We start from the raw sequence: 11,655 nt of genomic DNA, 5'->3' as shown, positions 1-11,655 counted from the left end.
TGCCTGGCGGAATCCCTTGCCTCGCCCGCGCTTGGCTTTGCATCCTGAGAGGCATTATAGCGGCATTTGCCTTCCGCCTTGCTCTGGGGAAAGGGCTCAGGCCCATCTCTCAAGAGGCATACGTCCCCGCAGGCTGACTCGGGCTCTGGCCTCTGCTGTCAGGAAGCCCAAGCAATGGCCCCGAGCGTGCCAAGCTTGCGCTCGGCACGCGAGTACTTCCGCGGTACTCACATCTTGCAGTCGTGGCACCCCAGCCGCTGATGTAGCAGTTTTTCAGCTGCGAGACTCTCAGCGAGGCATCGGGCACGCAGGCAAGCTGAACGTAGGCGTTGCACTGCACAGGCTGGTCCAGCTCCAGCAAGGCAATGTCGTTCCTCTGCGTGATGTTACTGTAGCCTTGGTGAAGGAGCAGCCGCTTGATGTTGCGCACCTGGGCCTCAGGGCCCAGCTGAGTCAGCCGCGTGGCACCGATCACCACGCGCCACATGGTGATGTAGCTGGAAGGCAAATGGGGAGAGGACTCAGAGGGAGCACAGCCACGTGCTGCAGCAGCCCAGCCGTTGCCCTGCCTTCCGCTTGACGAGGGAGAGAGGAGAGCAGCGCTCGGGAGGGTGTGACTGGCCTCGCGTGCCTTAGGCTCAAGGAGCACCCAGGCCCTGGGTGTCCTGCGAGGAAACGGGGCGGGAGTAGCCCGTGCTGCTGCGCACGGGGCAAGCGCTAGTGTTGTGGGGCTATGCGCGTTCCCGGTGGCGCCTTACCTGGCCTCGATGAAGCAGTGGGCTGCTGTCAGGACCCACTGTGCGCTGATGAGGGAGCCTCCGCAGGTATGACCCGTGCCCGCTTGCCAGGGATTCTGGATGCTGACGATCCAGGGCCAGGCCCCTGCCTGGGCATCTGTGCCACCCACGACGCGCGACATGCCGTACTGAAAAGCCATGGGCCGGAGCCCGCAGGTCCCTCTGTAAAGAGAAACTCCTTAGTGTCCTGCTGGATGGCTGGCGCCCCTACGGCTCACGGTCAGCCGTCTTCCCTCCCCACAAGGCGCTGCCTGGCCAGCAGGGCTGGGGAAGCCTGTGGGGCACGTGTGTGTCCACACCCTGCCTCTTTCTGCTTTAGCCCCGTAGGTGAGTACTGCCAACAGCCTGCGTGCTGGCAAGGAAATGAGCCTCCCACACTGGCTGCCCTCCAGCCAAGCCCACAAGGGCTTGCCCAAGCTCCCTGCCAGAGCCTCGGGCCACTTACCCACAGCTGTCCCATGTGCCGTACGCAGGACAGCACATGGCCAGCAGGATGAGGAGGAGGCGCAGCAAATCCATCCCTGCCAGTGACACGTGGCAGCTGCAAGGAGGAGGGCTTGTCACCGCCAGTGCAGCCGCCAACATACTGCCCCCCGAACTCGCGGTGCCCAGGATGCCCTTGGCCCCGGGGGTGATGTCACAGAGTGGCTGGTTGCCACGGGGCTGGGCGTGGTGGCCTCTGCGGGGAGGGGGGCAACAGGAGGGGTTCCAAGCAGGACGGGAGGCAGGAGCTGGGATCGCACAGCCCCCACAGAGCCCCGCGGAATGCTCCCTTTGCGCGATGAGGGTGGGCAGGCCCCGTGGCAGGCAGCAGCGCCTGGCTCCCGGCTCTGCCTGCTAACAGCTCACAGGAAAAACCAAGCGTGGCGGCGCTACCTCTTTGCGAAGGTCACTGCCGCCCTGCTCTCGGCAGCCCTTTGCCACCTGCTCCTGCCCAATAAAGAGACACACAACAGAGAACGCAACCACTAGAGGCAGCACGCGCATGCTTGGCTCTTGAAGAGACACTCTCTTGATGGTCATGGCAGGCAAGCAGTGACGGGCAAGCCAAATAAGCCAAGCCTAGCCCAGCAGTGCCCACCTTCCTGCACGCAGCACAGGGGAAGGCACACGCAGCACAGTCCTCACTGGCTATGTCAGCCACAGCAACGCCCTCTGGCAGGCTTCGTGTCCCTGCTCTCTCTGGGTTGGATTGTGGTTCTGGAGCAACACTGAAGAGGGCAGCTGTGGCACCTGCTATGCACGGCCGAGGACATACAATCAGAACGCCAAAAAGGCGCCTTCGAAGTCCAATGCTGTAAAACAGACATTAGAATCCCCTGTCGCTGTTAAGAAAGTGGGAGGATTAGGCAGCACCGGGTGTTGGTCAATCGCTATCTCATTAACAGCCCTTAGATGTTGTACTACATGCTGCTCCTGGGCATGTGGCTTTGCAACAACCCCTGTTTTAGGCAATTATGACTTCTAGGCTCCAGTCCGAGCCAGGATTCCAACTTCATAGGATACTGGTTTTGTCTTAGGGGCTTCGCTCCCGGTTTCAATTCCACACTTGCTGGTGCTGCTGGGCTGAGCAACCCCCTGGCCCAAGGCAGCTGCTGCCGTGTGGACACAAGCTCTGCCACCTAGGAGGGTCCCAGTGTGCAGGGCTTTTCGGATGGCAGCAAGGCGGTCACAGGCCATGACGCTCAGAAGTAAAGACTCTGCACGGAGATAGTTCAAGCTGAAAATCATTCGGTAAATATGCAGACCTTGCAACTGGTGCTTCAGCACTTGTGTTTAACAGACTAACAAGGACACTACGGTCTGCACGTGTCGATACCGATCGACTAGCTACGTTGTAAGCAAGAACTATGTTGTCTGCAAGATGTACGAGCCGGGAAGAGAACCAGTACAACCTGGCTCTGCGCTTGCTGGTGTGGGCTCCTCAGCACTGCGCGCCAAAGGGAAAAGTACATCCTGAGGAAGGGTGCGAGCCTTCCTCCCAGAGAGCCCAGCCCAGGACCAGCAGGTGTCAATGCACCCGCGCCAGAGTGAGGAGGCTTATGATACTGAGTTCCTGGACCGAATGGTAATAACCCCGCCTTTTCTTGGGAATCTAATGAATATGTATGCTTCTGTGTAATAGGGATCTGCTTACTTAAGCCCTGGGTGTGCAAGTGAGGAGGAGCGATCCCCCTTGCAGCCGGAGCCCCGATAAACATACCTGCTTGATAACCCTCCTTGAGTTGTAGAGTTTGATTCCGCACGTCAGCACCAATCAAGAAGGCTACAAAGACCTGTGCAGCACATGCCGAGTAGGAGATGGCCCCGTGTCCTGGTTTCAGCTGGCATGGAGTTAACTTTCTTCTTCGTAGCTAGTGAAGTGCTGTGTTTTGGCTATGATGTGAGAACAACGTTGGTAGCCGCACTGATGTTTTCGGTTGTTGCTGCCTAGCGTTTCTGCTAAGTCAAGGCCTTTTTGGTTTCTTGGGCCTTGCCAGCCAGAGTGCTGGAGGGGCACAAGAGACTGGGCAGGGACACAGCCAGGTCAGCTGACCTGAACCAGCCACAGAGGTATTCCATCCCGTGGGACGTCATGCTTGGCATAGAAACTTGGAGGGTTAGCTGGCGGGGGGATTCTTGCTCAGGGACTGGCTGGGCATCGGTCAGCGGGTGGTGAGCAGTTGTACTGGGCATCATTTCCTTTTTTTCCTTTTCCCTTCCTTTTGATTTTACCCTTTCCCCCCACCTTTCCATCCTAATCGTTATTGTTGTTCTTCTTCTTCTTCTTGGTATTGTTACTGTTGTTCTTCACTCTTTCTTCTGTTTAAATTATTACATTGTTCTTATCTCAACCCTCCACTTTTACATTGCTTTCTGATTCTCCTCCCCACCCCACCGGGGGGGGGGGGGGGAGTGCGCAAGTGGCTGCGTGGCGTTTGGTTGCCGGTAGTGTTTGGTTGCCGGCCGGGGTTAAACCGCGACACAGGATGGAAATGAAGTCTGTGGCATATGTGGGGCTCGAAGGCAAGCTCCTTCCCCAAATCCTCAGTGCAACCCTTGGGTCTTTCCAGACGCGTCTGTCCTGGGTCACGAGAGTCCAGTTTCAAGGTCACTTGTGGCTCATCCACAAGCGCAGCGGGATCCCACCAGGAGCTGGCCAAAGACGTTCTGTGTTTCCAGCTCCTTTCCCCAAGCCCTCCAGCCCGTGATGACCTGTGTTCCCTTCCTCCCCCAGTGCAGCCTCCCCCTCCTCCCTGAGCAGGCCCACTTTCAGCCCTTTGCAGGGACTCTTTCCCTTTGTGCCCGCCTTGTCTGCCTGCAGCCTGCCTCGCTTGGCAGGTGCCGGGCGTGGAAGTCCTTGCCTCGCACAGGAGACTGACTTGAGCTGAAGCCTGGTTTGCTGTGAGCACCGAAACATTTTATTTCAAGCACGTGGTCAGCCTCATCAGGTGTGTGCGTCCCGAGGCACGGGCGCAGGGCAGAGCAGCCCTTTGACGCTGAGGTGGCCTTTGCATCGGCAGGCATTGCCCCAAAGGAAACGGTGGTGGCACACTGCAGCCTGCCCTGCGTGCCGTTTGTCCTGCTGCTCACACCGTTTTTCCCCTTAGGTAGTGCAGGAGCTCCTGCAGCCGGCTAAAGAAGTCCAGCAGCTTCTGGACTGGAAACGGGCAGGAGCCGCCCGACTGCGCTGCTGTGGGCCTTGGCCTCGGAACGGGGCTTGAGGTGGTGACAAAATGACTCCAAGCGCGTGCTGTTGGAGTAGCCCTCACTGCTGGGCGCAGGCCCATCTGTAGCAGGATCCAGTCGTAGAAGTGCTGAGTGGAGGTGTAGACTCCGGGCTGCCTGGCTCGGGCACAGCCTCTCCCCCAGCTGGTGACACCAACAAGCCAGAAGTAGTCTGCACTGCTGTCTTGGCACACGAGAGGCCCACCGCTGTCCCCCTGCAGAGGAGGAGAGAGGACAAAGGGGTTGTTGGGTGGCCACCGTCAGCACGGGGGTTGGCTCCTTCTCTCTGACGGCACCTGCCGGAGCTGTGTTCCCTGCAGAGCGAGGCTGTGTCGAGCGAGCCTTGCCTGGGAAGGGGTGGTGGGCTTGTAAGGTGGGGCTGGCTCTCCTCACTGCACGGTGATGGTGGGTGTGTGGAAGAGAGCTGTGGCAGGCTTGGGATGGGGAGCCGTGGGCTGCCAGGAACACTAGGAGGGCTTTCTGGGCAGAGTGCCATGCCTCTGGGACAAGAGGGGCACTGGGCAGGGGCCTGCCGATGGGGAAGGGGGTATAAGCCCCCCCGGCGGTGGGGACCTGAAGTGGGAGGGGCACTGGCCAGGCCAAGCACATGCCGGGCCATGTTGGCGTAGTTGCGTGTGGCGGGGCTGCCTGTGCTACGGGGCTTGGCTCGTAGCACGCTCCTACCTGGCAGGTGTCAATGCCGCCCTGCGGATAGCCAGCACAGACGTTGTGCGTGTGGATGGCCCCTCTGTACCACCGGCTGCTGTTACAGACGTTGACATCAATGAGGCGGACCTGGGCCTCCTGCAGCACATCCGTTGATCGTCCAGCTGTGAGCACAGGAAGGAATTAGCAAGCAGCAGCTCACTGGCACTTCTCCTCCCCTGCCTGGCGGAATCCCTTGCCTCGCCCGCGCTTGGCTTTGCATCCTGAGAGGCGTTATAGCGGCATTTGCCTTCCGCCTTGCTCTGGGGAAAGGGCTCAGGCCCATCTCTCAAGAGGCATACGTCCCCGCAGGCTGACTCGGGCTCTGGCCTCTGCTGTCAGGAAGCCCAAGCAATGGCCCCGAGCGTGCCAAGCTTGCGCTCGGCACACGAGTACTTCCGCGGTACTCACATCTTGCAGTCGTGGCACCCCAGCCGCTGATGTAGCAGTTTTTCAGCTGCGAGACTCTCAGCGAGGCATCGGGCACGCAGGCAAGCTGAACGTAGGCGTTGCACTGCACAGGCTGGTCCAGCTCCAGCAAGGCAATGTCGTTCCTCTGCGTGATGTTACTGTAGCCTTGGTGAAGGAGCAGCCGCTTGATGTTGCGCACCTGGGCCTCAGGGCCCAGCTGAGTCAGCCGGGTGGCACCGATCACCACGCGCCACATGGTGATGTAGCTGGAAGGCAAATGGGGAGAGGACTCAGAGGGAGCACAGCCACGTGCTGCAGCAGCCCAGCCGTTGCCCTGCCTTCCGCTTGACGAGGGAGAGAGGAGAGCAGCGCTCGGGAGGGTGTGACTGGCCTCGCGTGCCTCAGGCTCAAGGAGCACCCAGGCCCTGGGTGTCCTGCGAGGAAACGGGGCGGGAGTAGCCCGTGCTGCTGCGCACGGGGCAAGCGCTAGTGTTGTGGGGCTATGCGCGTTCCCGGTGGCGCCTTACCTGGCCTCGATGAAGCAGTGGGCTGCTGTCAGGACCCACTGTGCGCTGATGAGGGAGCCTCCGCAGGTATGACCCGTGCCCGCTTGCCAGGGATTCTGGATGCTGACGATCCAGGGCCAGGCCCCTGCCTGGGCATCTGTGCCACCCACGACGCGCGACATGCCGTACTGAAAAGCCATGGGCCGGAGCCCGCAGGTCCCTCTGTAAAGAGAAACTCCTTAGTGTCCTGCTGGATGGCTGGCGCCCCTACGGCTCACGGTCAGCCGTCTTCCCTCCCCACAAGGCGCTGCCTGGCCAGCAGGGCTGGGGAAGCCTGTGGGGCACGTGTGTGTCCACACCCTGCCTCTTTCTGCTTTAGCCCCGTAGGTGAGTACTGCCAACAGCCTGCGTGCTGGCAAGGAAATGAGCCTCCCACACTGGCTGCCCTCCAGCCAAGCCCACAAGGGCTTGCCCAAGCTCCCTCCCAGAGCCTCGGGCCACTTACCCACAGCTGTCCCATGTGCCGTACGCAGGACAGCACATGGCCAGCAGGATGAGGAGGAGGCGCAGCAAATCCATCCCTGCCAGTGACACGTGGCAGCTGCAAGGAGGAGGGCTTGTCACCGCCAGTGCAGCCGCCAACATACTGCCCCCCGAACTCGCGGTGCCCAGGATGCCCTTGGCCCCGGGGGTGATGTCACAGAGTGGCTGGTTGCCACGGGGCTGGGCGTGGTGGCCTCTGCGGGGAGGGGGGCAACAGGAGGGGTTCCAAGCAGGACGGGAGGCAGGAGCTGGGATCGCACAGCCCCCACAGAGCCCCGTGGAATGCTCCCTTTGCGCGATGAGGGTGGGCAGGCCCCGTGGCAGGCAGCAGCGCCTGGCTCCCGGCTCTGCCTGCTAACAGCTCACAGGAAAAACCAAGCGTGGCGGCGCTACCTCTTTGCGAAGGTCACTGCCGCCCTGCTCTCGGCAGCCCTTTGCCACCTGCTCCTGCCCAATAAAGAGACACACAACAGAGAACGCAACCACTAGAGGCAGCACGCGCATGCTTGGCTCTTGAAGAGACACTCTCTTGATGGTCATGGCAGGCAAGCAGTGACGGGCAAGCCAAATAAGCCAAGCCTAGCCCAGCAGTGCCAACCTTCCTGCACGCAGCACAGGGGAAGGCACACGCAGCACAGTCCTCACTGGCTATGTCAGCCACAGCAACGCCCTCTGGCAGGCTTCGTGTCCCTGCTCTCTCTGGGTTGGATTGTGGTTCTGGACCAACACTGCAGAGGGCAGCTGTGGCACCTGCTATGCACGGCCGAGGACATACAATCAGAACGCCAAAAAGGCGCCTTCGAAGTCCAATGCTGTAAAACAGACATTAGAATCCCCTGTCGCTGTTAAGAAAGTGGGAGGATTAGGCAGCACCGGGTGTTGGTCAATCGCTATCTCATTAACAGCCCTTAGATGTTGTACTACATGCTGCTCCTGGGCATGTGGCTTTGCAACAACCCCTGTTTTAGGCAATTATGACTTCTAGGCTCCAGTCCGAGCCAGGATTCCAACTTCATAGGATACTGGTTTTGTCTTAGCGGCTTCGCTCCCGGTTTCAATTCCACACTTGCTGGTGCTGCTGGGCTGAGCAACCCCCTGGCCCAAGGCAGCTGCTGCCGTGTGGACACAAGCTCTGCCACCTAGGAGGGTCCCAGTGTGCAGGGCTTTTCGGATGGCAGCAAGGCGGTCACAGGCCATGACGCTCAGAAGTAAAGACTCTGCACGGAGATAGTTCAAGCTGAAAATCATTCGGTAAATATGCAGACCTTGCAACTGGTGCTTCAGCACTTGTGTTTAACAGACTGACTAACAAGGACACTACGGTCTGCACGTGTCGATACCGATCGACTAGCTACGTTGTAAGCAAGAACTATGTTGTCTGCAAGATGTACGAGCCGGGAAGAGAACCAGTACAACCTGGCCCTGCGCTTGCTGGTGTGGGCTCCTCAGCACTGCGTGCCAAAGGGAAAAGTACATCCTGAGGAAGGGTGCGAGCCTTCCTCCCAGAGAGCCCAGCCCAGGACCAGCAGGTGTCAATGCACCCGCGCCAGAGTGAGGAGGCTTATGATACTGAGTTCCTGGACCGAATGGTAATAACCCCGCCTTTTCTTGGGAATCTAATGAATATGTATGCTTCTGTGTAATAGGGATCTGCTTACTTAAGCCCTGGGTGTGCAAGTGAGGAGGAGCGATCCCCCTTGCAGCCGGAGCCCCGATAAACATACCTGCTTGATAACCCTCCTTGAGTTGTAGAGTTTGATTCCGCACGTCAGCACCAATCAAGAAGGCTACAAAGACCTGTGCAGCACATGCCGAGTAGGAGATGGCCCCGTGTCCTGGTTTCAGCTGGCATGGAGTTAACTTTCTTCTTCGTAGCTAGTGAAGTGCTGTGTTTTGGCTATGATGTGAGAACAACGTTGGTAGCCGCACTGATGTTTTCGGTTGTTGCTGCCTAGCGTTTCTGCTAAGTCAAGGCCTTTTTGGTTTCTTGGGCCTTGCCAGCCAGAGTGCTGGAGGGGCACAAGAGACTGGGCAGGGACACAGCCAGGTCAGCTGACCTGAACCAGCCACAGAGGTATTCCATCCCGTGGGACGTCATGCTTGGTATAGAAACTTGGAGGGTTAGCTGGCGGGGGGATTCTTGCTCAGGGACTGGCTGGGCATCGGTCAGCGGGTGGTGAGCAGTTGTACTGGGCATCATTTCCTTTTTTTCCTTCTCCCTTCCTTTTGATTTTACCCTTTCCCCCCACCTTTCCATCCTAATCGTTATTGTTGTTCTTCTTCTTCTTGGTATTGTTACTGTTGTTCTTCACTCTTTCTTCTGTTTAAATTATTACATTGTTCTTATCTCAACCCTCCACTTTTACATTGCTTTCTGATTCTCCTCCCCACCCCACCGGGGGGGGGGGGGGGAGTGCGCAAGTGGCTGCGTGGCGTTTGGTTGCCGGTAGTGTTTGGTTGCCGGCCGGGGTTAAACCGCGACACAGGATGGAAATGAAGTCTGTGGCATATGTGGGGCTCGAAGGCAAGCTCCTTCCCCAAATCCTCAGTGCAACCCTTGGGTCTTTCCAGACGCGTCTGTCCTGGGTCACGAGAGTCCAGTTTCAAGGTCACTTGTGGCTCATCCACAAGCGCAGCGGGATCCCACCAGGAGCTGGCCAAAGACGTTCTGTGTTTCCAGCTCCTTTCCCCAAGCCCTCCAGCCCGTGATGACCTGTGTTCCCTTCCTCCCCCAGTGCAGCCTCCCCCTCCTCCCTGAGCAGGCCCACTTTCAGCCCTTTGCAGGGACTCTTTCCCTTTGTGCCCGCCTTGTCTGCCTGCAGCCTGCCTCGCTTGGCAGGTGCCGGGCGTGGAAGTCCTTGCCTCGCACAGGAGACTGACTTGAGCTGAAGCCTGGTTTGCTGTGAGCACCGAAACATTTTATTTCAAGCACGTGGTCAGCCTCATCAGGTGTGTGCGTCCCGAGGCACGGGCGCAGGGCAGAGCAGCCCTTTGACGCTGAGGTGGCCTTTGCATCGGCAGGCATTGCCCCAAAGGAAACGGTGGTGGCACACTGCAGCCTGCCCTGCGTGCCGTTTGTCCTGCTGCTCACACCGTTTTTCCCCTTAGGTAGTGCAGGAGCTCCTGCAGCCGGCTAAAGAAGTCCAGCAGCTTCTGGACTGGAAACGGGCAGGAGCCGCCCGACTGCGCTGCTGTGGGCCTTGGCCTCGGAACGGGGCTTGAGGTGGTGACAAAATGACTCCAAGCGCGTGCTGTTGGAGTAGCCCTCACTGCTGGGCGCAGGCCCATCTGTAGCAGGATCCAGTTGTAGAAGTGCTGAGTGGAGGTGTAGACTCCGGGCTGCCTGGCTCGGGCACAGCCTCTCCCCCAGCTGGTGACACCAACAAGCCAGAAGTAGTCTGCACTGCTGTCTTGGCACACGAGAGGCCCACCGCTGTCCCCCTGCAGAGGAGGAGAGAGGACAAAGGGGTTGTTGGGTGGCCACCGTCAGCACGGGGGTTGGCTCCTTCTCTCTGACGGCACCTGCCGGAGCTGTGTTCCCTGCAGAGCGAGGCTGTGTCGAGCGAGCCTTGCCTGGGAAGGGGTGGTGGGCTTGTAAGGTGGGGCTGGCTCTCCTCACTGCACGGTGATGGTGGGTGTGTGGAAGAGAGCTGTGGCAGGCTTGGGATGGGGAGCCGTGGGCTGCCAGGAACACTAGGAGGGCTTTCTGGGCAGAGTGCCATGCCTCTGGGACAAGAGGGGCACTGGGCAGGGGCCTGCCGATGGGGAAGGGGGTATAAGCCCCCCCGGCGGTGGGGACCTGAAGTGGGAGGGGCACTGGCCAGGCCAAGCACATGCCGGGCCATGTTGGCGTAGTTGCGTGTGGCGGGGCTGCCTGTGCTACGGGGCTTGTCTCGTAGCACGCTCCTACCTGGCAGGTGTCAATGCCGCCCTGCGGATAGCCAGCACAGACGTTGTGCGTGTGGATGGCCCCTCTGTACCACCGGCTGCTGTTACAGACGTTGACATCAATGAGGCGGACCTGGGCCTCCTGCAGCACATCCGTTGATCGTCCAGCTGTGAGCACAGGAAGGAATTAGCAAGCAGCAGCTCACTGGCACTTCTCCTCCCCTGCCTGGCGGAATCCCTTGCCTCGCCCGCGCTTGGCTTTGCATCCTGAGAGGCGTTATAGCGGCATTTGCCTTCCGCCTTGCTCTGGGGAAAGGGCTCAGGCCCATCTCTCAAGAGGCATACGTCCCCGCAGGCTGACTCGGGCTCTGGCCTCTGCTGTCAGGAAGCCCAAGCAATGGCCCCGAGCGTGCCAAGCTTGCGCTCGGCACACGAGTACTTCCGCGGTACTCACATCTTGCAGTCGTGGCACCCCAGCCGCTGATGTAGCAGTTTTTCAGCTGCGAGACTCTCAGCGAGGCATCGGGCACGCAGGCAAGCTGAACGTAGGCGTTGCACTGCACAGGCTGGTCCAGCTCCAGCAAGGCAATGTCGTTCCTCTGCGTGATGTTACTGTAGCCTTGGTGAAGGAGCAGCCGCTTGATGTTGCGCACCTGGGCCTCAGGGCCCAGCTGAGTCAGCCGCGTGGCACCGATCACCACGCGCCACATGGTGATGTAGCTGGAAGGCAAATGGGGAGAGGACTCAGAGGGAGCACAGCCACGTGCTGCAGCAGCCCAGCCGTTGCCCTGCCTTCCGCTTGACGAGGGAGAGAGGAGAGCAGCGCTCGGGAGGGTGTGACTGGCCTCGCGTGCCTTAGGCTCAAGGAGCACCCAGGCCCTGGGTGTCCTGCGAGGAAACGGGGCGGGAGTAGCCCGTGCTGCTGCGCACGGGGCAAGCGCTAGTGTTGTGGGGCTATGCGCGTTCCCGGTGGCGCCTTACCTGGCCTCGATGAAGCAGTGGGCTGCTGTCAGGACCCACTGTGCGCTGATGAGGGAGCCTCCGCAGGTATGACCCGTGCCCGCTTGCCAGGGATTCTGGATGCTGACGATCCAGGG

The sequence above is a fragment of the Falco cherrug genome, chromosome 3 (genome assembly GCF_023634085.1).
Source record: "Falco cherrug isolate bFalChe1 chromosome 3, bFalChe1.pri, whole genome shotgun sequence".
Lineage (NCBI taxonomy): Eukaryota > Metazoa > Chordata > Aves > Falconiformes > Falconidae > Falco > Falco cherrug.
The sequence above is the reverse complement of the archived record's forward strand: the minus strand, read 5'-3'. Positions refer to the sequence as shown.